This window comes from Myotis brandtii, unplaced genomic scaffold (genome assembly GCF_000412655.1).
Source record: "Myotis brandtii unplaced genomic scaffold, ASM41265v1 scaffold709, whole genome shotgun sequence".
Lineage (NCBI taxonomy): Eukaryota > Metazoa > Chordata > Mammalia > Chiroptera > Vespertilionidae > Myotis > Myotis brandtii.
Genome location: NW_005370782.1, coordinates 1,124,160 through 1,148,442, shown reverse-complemented (window position 1 = coordinate 1,148,442; position 24,283 = coordinate 1,124,160).

The following is a 24,283-nucleotide window of genomic DNA, read 5'->3' as shown; positions in this document are numbered from 1 at the left end:
TTTTCTCAGTCTGGTATGTACTCTGTTGTATAATTTTGCAATAAGTCACTCCTCCCTTCAGCCCTGTTTTTCCTAAAACCAAATGCTCAGAAGGTTCTTCCCACTTGTGTTCCTTGTAGGCATATATTTTTTTTTATGAAACTTACTATACCATCTTTCCTAAAGAACTATTTCTCTTTATTCTTCTGTCTGTTTCCTCTGTTGTTTTCTAGCTATGGCCCCCAACCAAATCTTAGTAAAATCTATGGCCTAGATTTATCACTTTCTACCTCATATAACACTTGTTTTAATAAATTTTCTATCATGCTGCAGCTGACATAATAAGTAAAATCTTCATTTAAGTTTTTCTGTATGATGCCTAGCATAAGGTTTGACACATGGGTGGTTGATAACTATAAATAAACAAGTGAAGGCACAGCTTGTTAGTTTTAATTACAAATTAACGTAAGACTAATATTTGAAAATATTTTTTCTCTCATTAAACCTTAATAGAGTAATCAGGCAGATAAGGAAACAGAATAATTAATCTAGTAGCAAAAACATAGCAGGCAGCCCAAAATCATTTGACAAGTCGGAGACAAAGACCAAATAGGACTAATGCAGGTATATTTATAGAAATGAGGAACAAATGAAAAATGGAAGTCAGTTCAGAAGAGAGTCATTTATAAACCAAACCTTTTATAATTGGTTATTTTGTCTATGAATCCATGCTTGAGTAATATATACAGTGAGTAGAGTTTTTGCCTTCCACACTCATAATTCTGAACAGAATAATATCTGATAGCCTGATGCTCTGGACTCTCTAGCTTATCACACTTCAAATACACACTGTGGCCTATTTGGATGGTACCTGGGAAAAAAGAAAAGGTGCTTTTTTCCATCCTAGAGAAGGAGGAAGGTAAGATATCCCCTGGACATAAAAAGTAATTTTTAGAAACAATACCATGAAACAAAATTCCTTCTCTGGCCCAGCAGGCATGGCTCAGTGGTTGAGCATCAACATATGAACTAGGAGGTCATGGTTTGATTCTGGTCAGGGCACATGCCTGGGCTGCAGGCTCGATCCCCAGTGTGGGGCATTCAGGAGGTAGCTAATCAATGATTCTCTCTCATCATTGATGTTTCTATCTCTCTCTCTTCTTTCCCTTCCTCTTTGAAATCAATAAGAGTATATTTTAAAAAAATTCTTTCTCTGAATATTTATTTAATTTAATGCCTTAGATAGTAGACCAGTGATGGCAAACCTATGACACGTGTGTCAGAGGTGAACTGTAAACTCATTTTTTTGGTTGATTTTTCTTTGTTAAATGGCATTTAAATATATAAAATAAATATCAAAAATATAAGTTTTTGTTTTACTATGGTTGCAAATATCAAAAAATTTCTATATGTGACACGGCACCAGAGTTACGTTCGGGTTTTTCAAAATGCTGACACGCTGAGCTCAAAAGGTTTGCCATCACTGTAGTAGACCATGTTTAGATTAAACTTCTTGTGAGCATGTAAAATCACTTGAATAGCAAAGACTTGATATTGTATCTTCCAGTAATGGATATGTTCCTCCAGGAACTTATGGCTGTCTCTTTATTAAAACAATTACTAAAATATTTTAAATTCAACAAGACACTTAAAGAGAGTTATAGGACATACTAGTATATACCATGTAAAATAAGAATTGGTCACTTTTAAAAGATTTTACCCCTGTTAGGTGAAGTCAATCATGGGCAGTGACTGGGGAAGTATTTTGGGAGTAGAAGGAATTATTTCTCAACTATAAATCCTACCTCCTTAGTAGTGCTGATTCTGCTCACAATCAGGCCATTTTGGCCATGATAAAGACACTTTTCCAATTGAAAAGGTAGAATAAAGCGGAATATGCCAGAATCAACTTGTTTGTCCTGTATGATGATGTCCCAGAAGGAGGCAGGGATGGCACTTCCTATAAGTTGGGTCAGAGTAGACAATTAATCCAGAAAACAGGGAACTTGCTGGTGTTGATGAAGAAACAAATTATCCCACTATCCTGCTGCAGATGCTCCTGTGGGTGCCTTTTGGAAGCAGCTTCTTTCTGAAGAATAGTCAGGAACAAGCTTTTCAACTCAACTGGCCCATGTTCTTTTTGTTTATCTCTGATCTCCTCGTCCCAGAAACTGACCTGACTTGCTGGGCCAGGTTAAGTGAGTGCTAGTAATTCCACCCCTCCCCACAGTGAAACATAGACCACTATTAAAAAACACACAACAAACATGAAATAATTCCTTTTCTTGTTAATTACAGGAAGCTCTTTGGGTTAGACATGGGGTTATTTTCTCTGCCCTTCGTGAAAAGTTTCCACCCTTTCTTTTGTTGGCATTGCTGAAGTCTGTTGTATGAATCTATTGTCATCTGCATACACCATTAGCTTTGTAACAATGACACTGAAGTCTTATTGAGAATCTAGGTGCACTATGTGTAGATACAATACATGGTTCTCTTCATAGAGTTCTTTTTCTTTTTTATAAAAAGTACAGTTGATGTTCAATATTATATTAGTTTCAGTTGTACAACCCCATGATTAGACACTTATATAACTTATGAAGTGAGCACTCTGATAAATCTAGTACCCATCTGATACCATACATGGTTATTATAATATTGAATATATCCCCTAAGCTATACTTTACATCCTTGTGTCTATTCTGTAACTACCAATTTGTACTTCTAAATCCCTTCACATTATTCACCCATCACCCCAGCCCTTCTCCCATCTGGCAACTACCAAAATGTTCTCAGTATCTATGAGTCTGTTTCTATTCTGATTGTTTGTTTGTTTTAGATTCTAAAAATAAGTGAAATAATTTGGCATTTGTCTTTCTCTGTCTGACTTATTTCACTTAGCATAATACCCTCTAGGTCAATCCATGTTTCTGCGGGTAGCAAGATTGCATTATTTTTATGATTGCATCACATTCCATTATATATATGCACCACTTCTTCTTTATGCATTCATCTATTGATGGAAAATTAGGTTGCTACCATATCTTGGCTATTGTAAATAATACTTCCACAAACATGGATGTATACATCTTTTCAATTTAGTGTTTTCAGTTTCTTTGGATATATACCCAGACATAAAATTGCTGGGTCCTGCTTTGTCTCTTGTTATAGCCTTTGTTTTAAAGTCCATTGTGTCTGGTATAAGTATTGCTACCCCAGCTTTTTGTTTTGTTTCATTCCATTTTCATGAAATACTGTTTCCATCCTTTTGCTTTTAGTCTGTGTGCATCTTTCCATCTGAAGTGAGTTTCTTGTAGACAACTTATGTAAGCATCTTGTTTTGTTATCCATCCGGTCACCATATATCTTTTGATTGTAGCATTTAATTCATTTGCATTTGAAGTAATTGTTGCTAGACATGTATTTATTGCCATTTTATTACTCATATTTTTAATCTTTTTTTTGAATTTTTAAAAATTTTATGTTCTCCTTTATTGATTAAGGTATTGTATATGTGTCCTTATCCCCCCATTGCCTCCCCCAACCCCCACTCATGCCCTCACCCCTCCTGGTGTCTGTGTCCATTGATTAGGCTTATATGCATGCATACAAGTCCTTTGGTTGATCTCTCCCTCTTACCCCCACCCTCCCCTACCTTCCTTCTGAGTTTTGATGGTCTAATCGATGCTTCTCTGTCTCTGTTTTTGTTCATCAGTTTATGTTGTTCATTATATACCACAAATGAATGAGATATGTGATATTTATCTTTCTCTGACTGGCTTATTTTGCTTAGCATAATGCTCTCCAGTTCCATCCATGCTGTTGCAAATGGTAAGAATTACTTCTTTTTTACTGCAGCGTAGTATTCCATTGTGTATATGTACCACAGTTTTTTTAACTTTTAACATTTCTTGTAGTACTGGTTGGATGGTGATGAATTCCTTTAGCTTTTTCTTGTCTGGGAACTCTTTATTTATTCTTCAATTCTAAACGATAGCTTTGCTGAGTAAAGTTATTTTGGTTTAGGTTCTTGCTTTTCATCACTTTCAGTATTTTGTGCCAATCACTTCTGGCCTTAAAGGTTCCTGTGAGAAATCATCTGACAGTCTTATCGGAACCCTTGTAGGAAACTAGCTATCTTTCTCTTGCTATTTTTAAGATTCTCTCTTTGCCTTCAACCTTTGTTGGTTTAATTATGATGTGTCTTGGTGTGGGCCTCTTTGGGTTTATCTTGTTTGGGACTCTCTGTGCTTCCTGAATTTGTAGGTCTTTCTTTCCACCAGGTTATGGAAGTTTTCCAGCATTAGTTTTTCAAATAGGTTTTCAATTTCTTGCGCTCTCTCTTCTCCTTCTGGCACTCCCATGATGGGAATTTTGGTACACTTAAAGTTTGCCCAGAGACTCCTTACACTATCTTCATTTTTTAAAATTCTTTTTTGTTTTAGCTGTTCTGATTGGGTGTTTTCTGCTTCCATATATTCCAAATTGATGATTTGATTCTCTACTTCATATACTTTGTTGCTGATTCCTGTAATTTAGTCTTCATTTCAGTTAGTGTAGTCTTAATTTCTGACTGGTTCTTTTTCATAGTTTCCATGTCCTTTTTTATGCTAAGTTCCGTGAGAATCCTTATAACCATTGTTTTGAACTCTGTACATGGTAGTTTGATTGCCACCATTTCATTTAGTTCTTTTTCTGTATATGTCTACTGTTCTTTCATTTGGAACATGTTTATTTGTCTACTCATTTTGTTTTCTTCCCTGTGTTTATTTCTATATATTAGGTAGAGCTTCTATGTCTCCTGGACTTGGTAGAGTGGGCTTATTTATATAGTATATGTCCTATAGTAGGGCCCAGTGGTGCAGCATCCCTTGTCATCCAACCTGGATGCTCTATATGTGCTCCCTGTGTGGGCTGTAATTTAGTTATAATTTTGATGTGATTGTGGGAGGTTTCAAGTACTGTTTTTACCTACACTTAGAACCCTGGAGTAATTTCTGTTTGAAGGAAATCTTCAAAACCCTTTCTAAAGTTAATCCAGTCATTAAACAAATATTTGTTTGTTGGGGTCCAAACCCAGCAGGTCCAGAGGTTCCCAAAGGTGTGGACGGAGTCAGCGAAGAAGAAATGACACAGAGATAGCGTTCAGTTGATCAGCATAGTGAGGTTCTCCCTTTATTCTCCTGTTACATCTGTATTTATACCAGTTGATTTTAATCCTATCCATTCTATTCCAAAGGTTAGGGCATTTGTTATCTCCATTCCAAGGTTGTTCGGAGTTAAAGTGATTAACTACCTGCCTGGCACTTAGTTAAGGGGTTTTACTGATTCCCTTCCTTAGACCTGTTAATACCTAACTCCAGGGAAAAATCCCCACCTGGGGAAACAACCTTTCCCAGAGAGGTGACCTTGGTTAAAACACATAGTGCTAAGAAGGGGAGCAAACACATTAAGAACAGTATGCCATATACCCCAGGTCCCTTGAAACATAAGCTGTGCAGATGTTTCTTCCCTGCAGCGACTGTGTCAAGCAGCAAGGATGGACCAGCTTCCGGCATTTGTTAATTACCTGCTGCATTCCTAGGCATTCTTCTGGACACTGGAGATATGGAGATGAACAAGACAGAGAGATGGTCACAGTTCTCATGGATCTTACACTGTAGAAAGAAATGGGGGTAGAGGAGGCCAAAAATGAACAAAGAAGTAAGTACATGTACAAACCTATGATATGATTTAGGATGGTATAACTGGTCTGGAGAAAGTAAAATGGGATAATAGGAGAAAGAAAGTTGGAGGTGGGTGGAAAACACCACTTCTGATTTTATGGTCTGGACAGATATCTTTGAAAAAGTGATAATTGAGCTAAGACTCCAATGATAAGAAAGAGCCAGCCATGGGAAGCTCTGAAGGCAGAGTGTTCAGGTAGAAGAACTATCAGTGGCAGATCCTGATGTAGAGTCAAGACACTGTAGGTCAGTGTGGCTGGAGCTGGTAAATGAAGAGGAAATTGGGAAAGGATGCGATCTGAGAAGTAGTGTCTCAGGATGACATTAACTATGTGAAATTGATAACCATGACTCAAATTTGCTTAGACAATAAAAAATAATTTATTTCACATGGGATATTTGCAGACAGGTTGGGCTCCAGGGTTAGTTGATTCAAATAGGTCAATGACATCATCAAAGATTTAGGTGTTGTCTTTTAAAACATCTCTTTGCTATGCCATCTTTTGGCATCTTCCCTCATGATCTCAAGCTGGTTGCAATCAATTTAGTCAGAGGTAGAGCCCAAAGTATTAGTCATTATATTCAAGTATAATACATGCGGGAGAAGAAAAGGGCCTTCTTTTTAGAATGAGGAAGGCTTTCCCTGAAGCAGCATACCTAAGTTCCATTCATTTTGTTTGGCTGCATTTGAATCTATTTCTCGTTTATAAGATAACAATGGTAAGAATGGAGTTACTATGTTTGGTGTTGTATAGTGGTTCTCCAAGTGTAATACCTGGATTAGCAGCATCAGTATTATCTGCGAACTCATAAGAAATGCAGGATATAAGGATTCAAAAACTCTGGAACTGGCATCTAGTCACAGCCATCAATGTTTTTATAAGACCTCCAGGTAATTCTAAAGGTTGTTTTGTTTTTTAGCTTTTAGGAATATATTCAAAGTAGAACAAGGTATAAACCTGTGAGATCTTTTGGCAACTGTGACATAGCCTTATGTTTGATAAAGTCAAAGAGAGGTGATCATCAGGACATTTCTGGAGAACCCAGGTTAAGGAACCTCAGACCAATTTTATTATACCTTTGTGGAGAAGGAGAGAGGAAAAGTAGATTTTTATTTACATTTGGAGCATTAATGCAGTGCCACGTCTTAGTAATTTTGTGGTGTAAGTGAGAAGTCAGCTGGGATTTGAATATGGGGGACATCTGTAATAGTGTCACCAATACAAAAAGATTTATTCATACTACCATTTGAAAATCTGGAGCGATCCACTCTCTTCTCAAAAGTTTGTAATATCCCCATAATGTTTGTCTTTAAAAAAAAACCAACCTCTTAAAAAAACAGACTTTTTTTAGAACAGTTTTAAATTTACAGAAAAATTGAAGAGATAGGACAGAGAGTTCTCATATGCCACTAACCAGTTTTCTCTATTATTAACATTTTACATTGGTATAATTCAGTTATCCATTTCATAAACCAATTTTGATGCACTGTCATTAAATAAAGGCCATCGTTTATTCAGATCTCTTTACTTTTATCTAATGACCTTTTATGTTGCAGGATCCCATGGAGGATGCCACATTACAGTTAGTTGTTGTCTTCTGAGGTTCCTCTTGGATGTGAGAATTTCTCAGATTTCTTTATTTTTGTTTCCTGACAGTTTTGAGGAGAATTTTATTTTCTTCAGACCAGTTATACCATCCTAGATCACATCATAGGTTTGTACATGTGCTTACTTCTTTGTTCATTTTTGGCCCCCTCTACCCCCATTTCTTTCTACAGTGGAAGATCCATGAGAACTGTGACCACCTCTATCTTGTTCATCTCCATATCTCCAGTGCCTGGAAGAATACCCAGGAATGCAGCAGGCAATGAACAAATATTTGTTTAATGATTGGATTAACTTAAAAAAGGGTTTTGAAGATTTCCTTCAAAAAGAAGTTACTCCAGGGTTCCAGTCAAGATGGCAGTGTAAGTAAACACAGTACTTGGAACCTCCCACAATCACATCAAAATTATAACTAAATTACAGCCCACATAGGGGATGCACATGGAGTGCCCAGGTTGGGTGACCAGGGATGCTGGGCCACTGGGCCCTACTATAGGACACATACTATATAAGCCCACTCTACCAAGTCCTGGAGACATAGCAGCTCTACCTAATATCTAGAAATAAACACAGGGAAGAAAACAAAATAAGTAGACAAATAAACATGTTCCAAATGAAAGAACAGTAGACATCTACAGAAAAAGAACTACATGAAATGGAGGCAATCAAACTACCATATACAGAGTTCAAAACAATGGTTATACGAATGCTCAAGGAATTTAGACAGTGTAAAAAAGGACATGGAAACTGTGAAAAGGAACCAGTCAGAAATGAAGGCTACACTAACTGAAATGAAGAATAAAAAATAATAAGTAATAAAGCTGAGATTCAAACTCAGGTTATCTAATCCCAAAGCCCAAATTATCAGCCATCCCACTCTATCCATCTCTAAAATAGCTACCTTCTTAGTTGTCATGAAAAACAAATATTGATGTGCATACAGAGTGGAATTTGAAGTATTGGAAAGGGGAGTGTAATATCTTTGGTAATTGTCCTGCTCTTTTTCTTCCTTCAGTCCGAGTTGTAAATCATAGACCTCTCAGTCCTGTCCTAGAAGGTCACAGTGCAATTCTTCAAAGGTGGTACTGTTGGTGTATTTCTGAAAAAACACAAAGATGCATTTATTTTGTTCATACACAATTCTTGCCTATATAAGCATAATATAGTTTTTATTTTCATAGACTAAGGAACGTTAGAGATACCCACCTATAAATAACCATTTTCAATGAAATTTATACTCTCTGTCTTTCATTTGATCTGTTATCTCTATTTCAGAAGCCATTTACAACTGTCACTTGATTTTTTCGAATATATCTCTTTTCTTGTTTACATTGCTTCTGCTATCCTGTCTTTTATGACCTGTTGAAGTCATACACCATCACTTCCACTTTATTCTATTTGTTAGAAGTTAAGTCTAACTAAGTCAGGGGAAGGGGAATTAGATCCACCTTTCGAAAGAAGTGTCAGAGAATTTGTGGACCTATTTGAATGGCCACAGGTATTTACCCTTTCACATAGCCATGTGTTTTAGGGGAGACAGCTTACATTCTCAGAAGGTGGTTCTCAAAGTGTTTCAAAATCACCATAACTTGGCAACAGAGTATACAAATACTTAGGCCCTACCTTAGAAGTACTGAACAAGAACCTGGGGCCAGGGCTCAGTGATCTGTGGTTTAACGAACTCTGCAGGTGATTCTAATGCACAGTCAAGTTAAGAACCATCAGCCTCTTCTGGGCCTGGTGATTCAATGACCATTGACAGCTTGGAACCCAGTTCTGGCCAATTAGCTGTGAGCGATTCTATCCTGGGGCTTCTGGGAAAGCTTTCATTTCTCTGAGAAGCAGCTATGGGTGTATTCGGATCTTGTGGTGTTGAAGCGGTTGCAAACCACCTTGTTACCAGCCTAAGGTAGAAGGCCTCAGAGCAGAAGCGGCAGAGCTTTGCAGATGCTGGGCTGCGACCTGGATGCACCTTTGCAGAAGTCTGACTGCGTTATGGACTTGGGACTGGGTGAGCTGATAAATTCCCTTATGGTCTTTGCCAATTTGAGACAATGTTTTCTGTTACTTGCCTTTAATACCCTGATTGACATTCTAAGTGAGTATGTGTAACTTAAAGTGGCCAGCTAAGAGATTTCTCTCAATACTCTCTGTGCAATTGGATTATATGAGAAGTTTTTAAAAAAATACCACCCCTGGGCTCCCTTCTAGAGAATCTGAGTCAAGTAGCCTGGCATGGCGCCCTGACACTGGAGGTTTTTGATAGGTGATTCTGAAATGCAGGCAGCTTTGAGAACCATTGGTGACAACAGCTACTGAGAGTTGTCTGTCTAGGTTTTGAAAACAAGTTCTCTAACATTCCCCAACTGTCCTAGGATGAGAACTATATAAACTCAGAAGCGGGTGCACAGTATCCTTTAAAAGTGGGATACAGCTTCCTTTTTCTTACACAGTTGCTACTAAAATAACATTTACTAGGTTAACATGACCACTTTTCTAAATGTACAAAGCAATTCCTTCTAATTGAGTGGCTTGTCCTGAACTCTGATACTTGTAGTTTCTTCTCAGCTCATGGTTTAGGGTGGCTATAGGTGCACATCTGTCATTTTTTTTGGAGTCATTTTTGTTGCTTTTATTTTGCTCACCATGAAAAGGCAACTCCAGCAATACTTCCTATATTATTGAGAAATTATTCTCTGTGTAAGTTTTGAATTTTTCTGTTTTACCTACCTACTTCCTACTCTCACTTCTTTTTTTAAAAATATATATATATTATTTCAGAGAGGAAGGGAGAGGGAGAGAGAGATAGAAACATCAATGATAAGAATCATTGATTGGCTGCCTCCTGCACATTGATCTCAAAATAGCACGAATACATTATCTTTACAGGACTATATGTATATATTTTGTATATTTCTATAACATGCACACAGTTGAAAAAAACAAATGGTTAGCACTTAAAACAGTATGCTTCCTATAAGGAAGGGGAAAGGAGAAAAACTAGTGATGAAGAGGGGGAAAATAAGAGTCTTGCCGTGAACAACAGTGAGAGTATCAACAGACAGAGGAATATGATTATTCAATCTTTGTATCTGAGATTTCCCACTGAACTGTGTAGAGCAGTGGTTCTCAACCTTGGCTGCACATTAGAATCACCTGGGAATCTTTTTAAAATCCTGATTTCTGGGCCTCATCCTCTGGAAATTCTGTTTTTTTGTTTGTTTGCTCCGGAAATTCTGTTTCTTTGTTACTAATGTTGTGGCCCCACCCCATAACAAAGAAACAGAATTTCCGGAGGATGAGGCCCAGAAATCAGGATTTTAAAAAGATTCCCAGGTGATTCTAATGTGCAGCCAAGGTTGAGAACCCCTGGTGTAGAGGCCTCTAAAACCTCGAAATACACTGTGGGGTTTGAAGATCTGTAATTGAGCTTGACAATTGCTTATTAAATAGGAATAAACAAGACAAAGTTTAAGCCTAAGGGCTTTGTTTAAACAAGAGGCTCAGAGTAAGGGGCTGCTTGTGCGGATTGTGCATTGTACAAGGGGCCAGCCCAGGGTAAAGGAGGAGTTAAAACGTGGCCAGGGCTGCACTTGCAGTACGGGGACTGTTCCTATTCACAGGAAGAACTACATGGACTAGTGGAGCCCTGGTGCAACGTTTATTTTGGGAGTTTACTGTAAATTCCAGGAAAGTAAAGGCTGTCTGTTCCCTTCATATTGTATGCCAGTGCTTGGCACAGTGCTGGGTCACATGGTTAGTCCCTAATAAATATATGTTGAAAGAATGAATTATGTTAGTAAGCGTTGGCACAATATTGGGGCAGGTTGAAGTTTCTGGAAGTCCCACCTCTTTCTTTTCTTTTCTTTTCTTTTCTTTTCTTTTCTTTTCTTTTCTTTTCTTTTCTTTTCTTTCCTTCCTTCCTTCCTTCCTTCCTTCCTTCCTTCCTCTCTCTCTCTCTCTCTCTCTCTTCCTTTCTTTCTCTTTTTAAGTGAACATATCCTCAAGATTTTATGGTCACATAATAAAACAAAATATGAAGCTTAGAACGGGTCACTTGGCCCTTTCTTGGCTTCTCTCCTCTTAATTCAAAATGCTGACATCTTATAAGAGCCAGCGTCCTCTGAGATCTGCCGTTGGGCTCACTGCATTCAAGCCTCAGCACAATCTTTGTAATTTTAACCTTTTTTTTTTTGTGGAAAATTGGCTCAGTCTGCCCACCTTAGCCACTCTGCTTCCTGTCTTAATGCCGCTTTCCCTGTGATACAGAGAATCCTTGCCCTTCTTGTGCTGTGTTACTTTGTGGGGTTGATGCTTGCCACACTTACAGGAACTTGGGCAGGTTTTAGGGACCTTCACCATGTTTGGGAGAATGCTATTTGCGTGGAAAGCTAGAAAGAAGTCCAGTTTCTTTAAGTGGAGTATTATCTTCGTGAATCCCTTTTAAGACTTTTCTCATAGATATGCATATACATTAAACGCATTTTTGATAGTCAAGCAAACAACTTCATTTTAGTATGGTAGGCAGCATGCTCTAGCAATCAAGGATTTGGACCCTGGACCAGGGCAGGGACAATTTGAGTCTTAATCCTGGACCACCACCATTATCACCAGCACCTGGGAACTTGCTAGAACAGCGTTTCTCGGGGTTTATACCCAGGCATATTGAATCAGAGCTCTGGAGGGTGGCCCCCAGCAATGATTTAACAGGCTCTCCAGGTGATTTCTCATACAGGCTAACACCTCAGAGCCACTAGCTTGAACCATTTAGTATACATTTTGTTTCCTCCACTTTTTTTCACTCATTTGGTTCCCCTGCTTTTATTTTAACATGTGCTTGGGAACTAAAAATAATTGCTATGTTCTGACTGCATCTATTTTTCCATTTGCAGTTAATAGGTAAAAATAGTCTTCCCCGGGCACACCATATTGAGGTTGGTTTTGGATTCATTGGGGCCTGATTATATGCATTGTTCAGTTTACTTCTCAGAGCACATCTATGGCCTCAAGACTAAGACACATTAGAAGAAAGTGAAATAAAAATATTCAACTTTTCATTGTAATGACTAGTTTTTCTACTCCTATATCTTGTATTGCTCTTCCAGTTGGCTATGTGTGTTGTGTTAAATTATGTGAAAGTTGAGTTAGAAAGAGGGCAAATATTTAATATTAGGTTCTGAAAATTATGATGAGAGAAAAATAAACCAATTACTAGAATTTAAGAAAATATTAAACAGTAATAGTCAATTAATAGTGAAATATGTGCCAAAGGAATCACTTGGAAAGTAGTCTTGTTAAAGGAGGGTCATGGCATTGAATTGAATTTTGAGTTAAGAACATTGTTTTAATCTGAGTTTGCTTTGACAAATGAAAGCACTGATTACCAATTAATAGGACATACAACAGTTGTCATTTACTCACACAGACCTAGAAATTTCTCTGAAGTGAAAAATTAATGGTAATACATCAGTTAGCAAAAAACATCATATGTATTATCATCATTGGCCCATATAAGGCCTCTCTTATTTTTCCTTTTATATCTCTCCCTTACTCCTCCTTTTCACTTCTCAGGTAATCATTCTGGTGCATTTTATGTATATTCTCTATTTTTTAAAAAAATATTTTTATTGATTTCAGAGAGGAAGGGAAAGGGAGAGAGAGATAGAAACATCAATGATGACAGAGAATCATTGATTGGCTGCCTCCTGCACACCCCTAACTGGGGATCGAGCCTGCAACCCAGGCATGTGCCCTTAACCGGAATCGAACCTGAGACCCTTCGGTCAGCAGTCCGATGCTCTATCCACTGAGCCAAACCAGCTAGGGCAGTGGTCGGCAAACTCATTAGTCAACAGAGCCAAATATCAACAGTACAACGATTGAAATTTCTTTTGAGAGCCAAATTTTTTAAACTTAAACTATATAGGTAGGTAAATTGTTATTAACTTAATTAGGGTACTCCTAAGGCTTAGGAAGAGCCACACTCAAGGGGCCAAAGAGCCGCATGTGGCTCGCGAGCCACAGTTTGCCAACCACGGATAGGGCTATAGTCTCTATTTTTTGGATACAATTTGTATTTTGTATACTTGCATTTAAAATTATTTTACAAAAATTTAAGTATACAGAGGTAGAGAGAAATTATAATAAGCTTTCTCTACTCATTATCAACTTCAATAATTATAAACTCATGGTCCAAATTATTTTCTTTTCCCAACTCTCTACCCCACTCCTACCCTATCTGGATTATTTTGAAACAAATTTCAGATTTTTATTGTTTATATTATCTATATATTGCAAACTTATGTAAACGAGATTTTTACAGTATATTTATTTGTTAACACTGTTTTTTTGGTGACCTAGCTTTGTTTTTGTGGGTACATCTAGTCTATTACTTCTAACCCTTCATGGTACCCTGTGGGGCTTCATATATTTTGTGTCCCTTTTCCCAGGGTAGGAGCGGGAGATGACTGGGTTGCCTTCATCTCCATCCTATCACAGATAGAACTGCAATGAGCAACTTTATACATGCCTCCTCATGGACCTGTGTGAGAATTTCTTTGTGATAAATGCTCACGGGGAGAATTTTGAGGTCAAAGAGTATATAATTACTTCATTGGATTAAGTACTGCCAGACTGATGTAGACATTCTGTACATGTACCAGGAACACTGGCATTATTTAGCACTCCAGTTTATTAGGCATAAAACTATATTACATTATTGTCTTATCTTGCATTTTCCTGATTACTAATAGTTTTGACTATCCTTTCATATTCTTATAAGCTTTTTGGGTTCCCTCTTCTATAAATTGATTTTGACTATTTTCCCACTGGAGTTTTTATCTTAGTGGTTTATAAGAATTCCTTTGTTTTTAAAAATATGTTGGACCTTTGTTAAGTTTGAACATTGGTAGTATCTTCTTTAAACTTGTCATATGTTTAACTCTCTTCATGGTGTCTTTGTATAGAAATTTTTTTTGGTACAGTCAAAGTCAGTTTTTCTGCCCGGTGGTTTGTGTTTCTGTTGATCTAAGAATTTTTTTCTTTCCATATTTTCTTTTACTGAGTTTCTAGTTTAGCTTCATGTTTAGGTCTTTATTCCATTTGGAGACCACAAGCTTTCCCTCTATTTTCTTTTTGTAGGTTTAAGCATAATGCCCGAATCTTTAATAGATTTTGACTTGGCTTTTGTACGTGGTGTAAGACAGAAGTTCAATTTTACTGTTTGCATGTAGAAATTCAGTTTCTCTAGCACCATTTGTGGGTTTATTTTTGAAGTCTCTATTCTGTTCCACAGGTTTATATGTCTGTCTTGTTGCCAGTACCATCCTGCTTTGTAATACTGTTTGATATTAGAAAGTATGATGCCTCCAGCTTTGTTCTTATTCCTCAAGATTGCTTTAGCGAATCAGGGTCTTCTGTGGTTCTATGTGAATTTTTGGCTTGATTCTTCTATTGCTGTGCAAAAAATGCCACTGGAATTTCGATAAGAACTGCATTGGATCTGTAGAGACATCTCTTTGGGTAGATAAGTGTTTTAACAATCTTGCTTCATCTAATATATTTCCTTATTACCGTAAGCATATTTATAAGGCCTATTTTAAATAATTTATAAGATTCAATAATTCTGTTTCAGTTGGCATATATTGGTGTTTTAAGGTTTTTTTTAAAACTTCTTCAGTTGTGTATATAGAAGGGTGGGTGAAAGTAGGTTTACAGTTGTGAATATATAAAACAATTTATTCTTGTATTATTTATTTACTTATTTATTTATTCATTTTTTGTATTATTTAGTTGTATTATTTGTCTTCTTTTTCCTCTTTTTGTAATTATTATTTTGTATCCTTACTTATGATTTATCTTTTAGGTAATGATGGCTGGTAATTTAACCACTTTTACTCATCTCTGTATATTTTTTACTTAAGTTCTCATGCCCTCCTATGAATATTAGCTATTGTGTGTAACCATGTATATACTAGTATACTGGAGTAGAACCAAAGGCCACCTTCTAGTCTGTATCTCTCCCCGTGAATTTCAAGGAGAGAAGAAGTGAAAGGAAGGGGATGAGAATCTAGACATAGAGTCCCAAGCCTCACAAAACCACTGTTAGTTACCATTCCTCCAAGCACAGTTCTGGCCAGGCTTTTGTCTTTGAACTCCGGAAATGTTGAAATTAGGATATGGGTCATTGGGATGTGACATATCCCTCTTGTGGTTTTAGAAAAGTACTAAGTGATAAATGAATGCTCAGGGATGGCTGGCCTCGCTCCTCTTTTCATTAATTCCTCACCTCAGGAGGGCGTCATGCTGCTCTAATTTTATTCTGTCCAAGCTGGCAATGTAACCTAATGCCTTTTATGATGAAGAGGCTTACCTAATAATATTTGGGGAGAGAAATGAGAAGCATTTAATTCCAATCCATCCTTTCCCTGTCGCCCTCACCCATGACACTCATCCTATAGAGAATTTGATACCCCAAGTGCACAGTCATGGGAGAGAAAGAAGGAAAAGGTACGTGCATGATAGTCCAAAGGTAGCAACCTTTTACTTGAGGCCAATAGTGAAAATTCAATGTGGCTATAGGTTACCTTTAAAGAGGAAAGTATATTTGTTTTCTTCAGAAAATTGTATTTCTATAAGTAATAAAGCTTGTGCATAATTATGGCTTATTGTGGGGGCTAAAAAGGCAGGAGTAATACATTCAGAAAACTCTACAAAATCTGTCAATAATGTTGTGACTGTAAAAAAATTTTAGGGTGACATGAAATTTGGTGGAATTAATTTGAAGACTGTGATTATGGATGAGAAAGAGAACTGGCAGGAAGTCTAAATCTTGGAATAAGGAGTTAGCCCAGGGAAACTGCTGCCTGGGGGAGCAGTGTGTGCCTGTCTTCTAGGAAGCCACATGTAATCTAAGAAAAGAATGTGATTGGGTGAGAAATAATATTGGGGAATGAAGTCAGGGTCAAAGCAGAATAGACTTTGTGTGACATGCTAAGGATCAGAGCTTTATTTTAAAGACAATAAAGAATCTTGGTAGTATTGATTAAAAGTAAAATATACCACAATAGACAGGGGACATTTATTTGGTTAAGTAGTATATATGTGTAATGTACCTTGTAGGTGGTTTAGACTTACAAAAAGACACAATAATTTGTATTGTTTTTTCCCAAAGTGGGCTTTTAAAAAAGTAGGTAGGTATGTTTTAAATATTACATGAGGTATACTTATATTGAAATATTATTCATTGTTTATCTGAAATGCATATTTAATCTGGCACTCTCTTTTTATTTGTCTGGAAACCTTACAAATAGGATATATTAAATCTATAGTATCGGGTGAATATGACTCAGTCAATAAGAAAACATCGTAATCAGGAAGATAAGAGAGAGCCTTGTGAAAGAAATGTGACCTTTTAGACCACAAGAGAGAGAGGGGCTGGCTTGGAGTTTGGGAATGAATTTGTGCAGAAGACAGTGGCCAAGTACCTATGATGAGGGGCTTAAATGGTGGCTGAACTTTTGCCTGTGAGTAAATGGAATAACTGCTTTCCCTTTTCTTCCACTGGACATATGGCTTGACATTCATCCTGTGAGGGTCTCACATGATAAAGCAGCCAGTTCCTTAGTGGCAGCCATTTCTACAGATCTTTGTCTTGGTTCTCCATTCTTCTATGTCTGCTTTTACTGTTTGTTCCCTGGGGTTATATTACTAAAATAAAGTACTCTTACATAAGAAAAAATGGAACAAGAAAAAAAAAACTCCACCAAAATCAGGCAGAAAGTAATATGTTAGGAGTACATTCAAATATTTAATCAATTGTTTTAATAAACAGTAAAATCATTAGTAAAGAGACTTAGATTAGGTCAAAACAAATATCTATCTTGTACAGAAAGGATAATATATGTCAGATGAATACTAAACAAAAATAAAGCTATGGTTGCTAAGTATCAAGCAAGAAGAAGTTTTAAGAATATAGAAGATGCCTACAAATTTAAACTGAAGAGAACCCGATAGCCCTATATACTTACTAAAACAAAGATGGGTAAAACCAACGACACTGACCACCATCAGGATTGAATTGGGGTAATGGCAAAATGGACATCCTTCATTGTCCTAAGCAAATCCCATTTCTTATTCCTTAAGGCCGGCAAGGAAGAGTGAGACCACCTGGAGTTGTAGGTTGAAAGGGTCATTTTTCATAGTCAAATGTTGAAAGGCTGACAAGTAGAATGAAACACTGAAAAATCTAGAGTTAAGGAAAAAGTCATTGCAGACTTTTGTAAAATGATTTTAGAAAAGAGCCAAAGTCAGATTTCAGGTCTAAGACTAAATGTGAAGTGACAGTATTGCCCCAGAAAACTCTTGCATCTCTTTTCATGCCATTGGCAGCCACAGAAATCTGGTCGTGGTAATGAGCCTTATTGGGCCTGGATGTGCCATTCTGCTATTTCTGTTGCTCTTACAATGCTTAGATCGGGGTTTATCTCTCAGGCAATAGCTCTTGAAAACTCAGCCATAAATGAGGCACAAGTCAACTCAATTCTGGTTTCCAAATTTAAAGGGGACTGTTTTATCTATATTTATCTATTTTCCTCCTTTAGTTAATCACTTGGCTACATAGGTGATAAAAGAACTAAAGGAGGGATTTGGGGATTATGCAAAAATTCAGGGCCATCTTAGGCTGGAGGGAAGTAGGGCGGAAGGTTGTGGTGCCACCAGAGCCAAGAAGTTGGATTGTCTAAAACCATGGAGAGGGCTGCCTTATAGGAGTTAGGACTGCAGAGGGAAGCACTGTCCAGTGGTAGCTGGACCCATGGAGTAGGCAAAAATCATTGCAGAAGGCATGGCCTGAGTTAGAAGGAGAGGCAAAAATACTCTAGTTCTCCTTCCTCCCTTCCTCTAGTCTTTTATCAGTGCTTTCCATTAACTAATGGTACCTGGAAGGCAAATGGCAAGGGGGCGAGGCAGAAGAGTGGGAAATAGATCTGAGAACAAACAGGCAAATGACCAGCCCAGTTGGACATGAGTAGAGCATATGGCTCCTGCCCCTGTCTCTTATTTCTGCTCTAGGATAACTATCTCCACAGCTAATCAGGACAGAAGACATTCCTGATCTCATTATGTGTAAGTGGTGCCTATTGTTTCTATCTCCTACAGCCTTTCAAATCTTGGAGCTAAGAACATGTTCTCTTTCTCTCTGCAGTCTATCCCACAGCACTAACTGTTGCATTACCTATGCAGGGAGAATAAACGGAGGGCTACCTAGTAGGTTGTATTGGTCCCAAAGTCTGGACAGGGCTTGAATTTCCAGGTAGGATTTAGATGATATAAACCTCAGATCTAGCACACAAAACTGTACACAAGGCTCCAGATGTGGCTCACCTGCTTATGAATAAATTATATTAAAGTATTCATCAAGACAATATAGCTCCATTAGAAAATTATGCCATTGCTAAATCTGGGTTTGTGCTAGCTTTTTAAAGCATTTCAACAGAGTTATTTGCCAACTACTATCAACCCTGGCTTCACAAAACATTTCTTGGATATTTTATTCTCTTGGTTTAAAATCAAGGTTCTGTTATCTCTTAACCATCTTTGGGAGATTATTAGATCTTTTTTATTTTTATTGATTTCAGAGAGGAAGGGAGAGGGAGAGAGAGACAGAAACATCAATGATTGAGAGAGTCATTGACCGGCTGCCTCCTGCATGCCCCACACTGGGGATCAAGCCGAAACCTGGGCATGTGCCCTGACTGAGAATCGAACTGTGACTTCCTGGTTCACAGGTCAACGCTCAACCCCTCAGCCTCCCTGGCCAGCCAAGAGATTATTAGATCTTGATTCGTTTCTATAACAAAGTAACTATTCCTTTTAGCTTAGCTATAGAGTTGTTAAGCATACCTTTTATCATACCTTTTATATCTTTTTCCAGGATGTTGATAAAATACCAATGCTATTGAATTTCCTTACCATCTGTTCATTAATTGGCCCTCATTGGGCATAGTTGTTCAATCAGAAACCTGCCTAGCCTCATTTTATGTTAATCCACATTTCTCCATTGTACCCAGGGATGATGTCTGTAACATATCCACGATTGGTCAATGTCACTAACCTATTTTTAAAGTAAAGTTATTAATTTGACAGGGTTTGTTCTTAATGAATTCACACTGCTTTATCATGATGACTGTTTTCTGTAAGTGTTCACAAATCATTAGTCTGATAACCTGTTAATAGAATTTCATGGAAAAATGTAGTAATCATACTGACCTATTACTCTAAGAAAACATACTAAGCATTTTTCTTTAACCTTTTAAAACTCTTCTCATTTTCTATGATTCACAAAGAACAAAATTAGTACTGGGAACCCATAGGCAAGGTCTTGTAATATTATGAATTAATAATAAAGATTTTCTGGGGGGTGGAGACAAATGAAATATTCTTTTCATGTACAGCTTCTTTGCTTTTTTTCAATTTCTTTATTGATTAAGGTATTGCATATGTGTCCTTATCCCCCCATTGCCTCCTCCACGCTCCTCCCCACTCATGCCCTCACCCCCCCCCTTGTCTGTGTCCATTGGTTAGGCTTATATGCATGCATACAAGTCCTTTGGTTGATCTCTCCCCCTTAACCCCACCCTCCCCTACCTTCCCTCTGAGGTTTGACAGTCTGATCGATGCTTCTCTGTCTCTGGATCTGTTTTTGTTCATCAGTTTATGTTGTTCAGATTGTATGCGGGAAACGTATTTATACGTTTTACGTATTTATAGGTTCTACAAGTGTAGTAGAGTGCGGGACACGTATTAATACGTTTTTATAGACTAGCGGTAGAATGCGGGTAACGTATAAATACGTAAACTAAAGTTATCGTAATTTTACTGAACTTGCCCATTTGCGCAAAAAATTAGCAAAAATGGCCTGCGCCATCTGTTAGCGCGTGATAAAAACTACCCGCAAACAATGTGTGTTCATTACATTCCATAAATGAGTGAGATCATGTGATATTTATCTTTCTCTGACTGGCTTATTTCACTTAGCATAATGCTTTCCAGTTCCATCCATTCTGTAAATGGTAAGGTAAGAACTCCTTCTTTTTTTACCGCTGCGTAGTATTCAATTGTGTAGATGTACCACAGTTTTCTAATCCACTCATCTGTTGATGGGCACTTAGACTGTTTCCAAATCTTAGCTATGGTGAATTGTGCTGCTATGAACATAGGGGTGCACATATCCTTTCTGATTGGTATTTCTAGTTTCTTGGGATATATTCCTAGAAGTGGAATCACTGGGTCAAGTGGGAGTTCCATTTTTAGTTTTTTTTGAGGAAACTCCATACTGTTCTCCACAGTGGCTGCACCAGTCTGCATTCTCACCAGCAGTTCAGGAGAGTTGACAGCTTCTTTTTTAAGTTTGGAAAAATATAAGGCTTATATAAAGAACAAATAAAATCACATATAACTCTATTGTATTAGGTAAGAATTACTGTCTGTGGGGATTAACAGTAACCTGAAAACCTATGGCTGAAATTTGGAGTATTATCTACTTAGTAAAACCTTAAGATGTAGGCAGTCCAGAGCTGGAATGACATGCCATGATGCTGTCAGACTTCTATTTTTCTGCTCATTTCATAGGGGCAAGATGGCTGCTCCACCTTCAGCCTTGTGTGCATGTGGTGGGAATACATATTATAAATGGTCTCAGCTTCCCCCAGGGCTGTGTATAGTAGCACCTGTGGTTTACAAATGAGAAAAGTGAGGCACCGTTTCTCAAGGTGCACAACTAGCGAAGCAGGAAGTCTTGGGTACACATTTCTCTATCTCTCAGGCTCATGCTCCTTCTAATATATTTTATTACTATTTTACTAGCAATGGTTTGACTTGTTTTTTGACTTTTAAAAGATATCAAAGTTCTTCTTTGTCTTATTTTATTGAAAAACCAATGTAACCCCAATTCATAACTAGAATTGTCTTATGTAACCCCCTTCCCCCCCCATTCATAACTAGAATTGTCTCTTACTGGGACATGGTGTGGTCTGGGAGCTTTCTCCATTGGGTTTCCCTGGGGCTGGTGGTGAAGGTTTTTAACAGCACAGATTACTGGACTCGATCCCAGATCCAGTGAGTCAGACTCTGGGAGCTGGTTCCTCTGAAAATGCATTTTTAATAAGCTGGACAAGTGAATGTCATGACCATTAAACTTTCAGAACCACTGTACTAGAGGATAATTTTTGCTGAGAACAAATTTATTCTCTGAGTTGCAGCTGCTTCCAGGTCATATAGTACTTCGGAGTGAAATTAAGCAAGAGTATAATCCTGTTTTATAATAAAGGGTTTCTTACCTTTGTTCTGGGAAGTGGTCCCCACCTCCTGGTATTTATGAGAAAATGATTTATGCTAGAAAAATATAGTTGGTGAGACTGGTGTGTGTGTGTGTGTGTGTGTGTGTGTTGTAGGTGACATAGCATCCTGGCTAATATGGTGGACTTTGGAGTCAGAATGACTAGGTTCAAATCCTGACTCTCTCACTGTCCTAGCTGTAAAACATTGGGCAAATTATTTACCTCTGTATGTCTGTCTTTTCTTACCCATAAGGTGGCAATAATATTCATACCTACCTCATGATTGTTGTAAGGCTTATGAGAACCAATATATGCAAAACACTTAGAGCAGCATCTTACAGAAATTCTCAGTAGGTGTTAGCTGTTAATGGTGCTTTTATGTTATGGTCAGAGTTTCAATACCTGTGTGGATGGCATGTCTTTGTCTTATTGTAAGGTGGTTTTTTTTTAAATCATTCTTTACCTGATAATTTATTTTTTTCTGAAAAGTGTGTGTGCACAGATGCACGTGCTGTTAGAAGAGATGGGATGGATCTACATTTATTACCGGCAAACGGCTTCTGGCATAGAAACTGTTAATGGTGAAGAAAGAGCTCGCGGAGCTGTTCATGCAGAGCCTCCTTGCAGCAGAGTTCCCTTGAGATCAGTTGGCTGATTTTTTATCCACCTCCTCAGAGCAAGCAGGGTTTTGGGAGGTAGGTCACCATTTATCTGAACCTCAACAATTAATTGAGGAATAGTTATAGCACCCCTCAGACCTCAGAAGAAAGCTAAGACTAATTAAGCTATTTCTGTGCTCAGCATTTTAGGAGAATAAACTATGTTAAGACATTACCATTGCAGTCTGTGATTTATGTAATGATGATCTTTGAAACTCCTACTGCTTCCAGTTTGGAACGTGTACAGTTGTCCAAAATACATGAAAATGGGTTAATCATTAGAGAGTAAGTCACTTTTGTGCATGGGCAGAAACATGTACTCTAAAATTTGGGTCCAGTGATTTGTTTGAGCAGAGGACAGAATCAGAGGGCTTAGTTCAAATATTTATTGAGATTTGTTAAAAGAAGAAATTTTGTTCTTGGTGTGATTTATTTTATTTTTAAAATTATTTTATTTTTTCATCACTATTTATCCTCTCTATACCCTCTTCCACTTCCATCCCTCATCCCCCTATCCTGCTAGCAATCACCACACTGTTGTTCATGTCCATGAATTCTCTCTCTTTTTTCTTCATTTTTGCTCAATCCCTCCATCCCCTGCCCCCAACCAGAGCTGTCTGCCTGCTCTCTATAGATGAATCTGTCTCTATTTAGCTTGTTAGTTCAGTTTGTTCAATAGATTCCACGTATGAGTGAAATCCTATGGTACTTGTCTTTCTCTGACTGGCTTATTTCATTTAGCATAATGTTCTAAAGACAGATGAAGACAAAATGAATCTGTCATGGTCATGAAGAGGAATGATAGCATAGTCACCTTGTGTGAGGTGGAAAACAGCTTTTTAGGTATATATCCCACCCACCTATCTATTCTGTGCATTAATTCTGTAACTCCTTCATTCATCATATAGCAGCTGAATAATCCTTCTTGGAATGCCCCTTAATGGTTGGTTATATATACTAGTAAACCTCTGTGCTGCTATGAAGGTTGGTTGCAGGAGCATCATAGGGTGATGACTTCTGCATTGCCCTCAATAGTGGCTTTCTTTTTATTTTCTGTCACACCTCACATATTCCTGGACTTGAAGGTAGAATCAGTATTGTGCTTGTTCATCATTGTTGTTTTCCATCCACAGTTCATCTATCTCCTTAGCACCCTTCTCAGGGTTTTTGAAGCATCCTATTGCCTACCACTCCTTGCAGTAATTTATGACTGTAGTTTTCCCTTATATTTTAATGACTCCTGCACCTAATTTGCTGTCTTTTATTTGCCACTACTTCTGTTATCACTTGTTAATATTAATATCCAGGCATGATCCTCTTACTCCTGACCTCTCAGTTTTTTGAAGTCCTCACCTTGCTTGCTTTTGTCTTCCACCCAATCTCAACCACTGCTCTCATTGTCATTCAGTTTACAGCATCCCACTCTAACATAACTCCCTTTCTTCCCAACATACTCTATAGGTGACCCCTCCAATAACTTTACTACCCAGAATATCTGACAATTGACCTTGCTGCTTTTTAAGTCTTTATCAACTCCCTCAAATGGACTTGCTGTCCTTGTTTTCTGTTTAGATCCCATCCTCTATTATTACTATCACTAGTAGCCTGGTGCACGAAATTCGTGCACTGGGGTAGGGGGGGAGAAGGGGCCCCTCAGTCTGGCCTTCACCCTCTCCAATCTGAGACCCCTCAGGGAATGTCCAACTACCTGTTTGTGCCCACACTTTTAACAGATAACAGCTCCATTGTTGTTCCTTTCTTATGCTTAAAACCATTGGAATTAGTAGGTATTCAAAGTGTGTATACATTTTGGGGGGACACCCTGTATATCTCTAGTCAGTGGTGAAAAAAACCAACAGCAGATTTGGAACCCCCAGACAGGGAACCTTGCTCATTCCCCACATGTCTCCCCACTTCACTTTCCACCTTCGTGGGCAGCAGGAGAATCAACATTTTCTCTCATTAATTCGGAAAAGCAC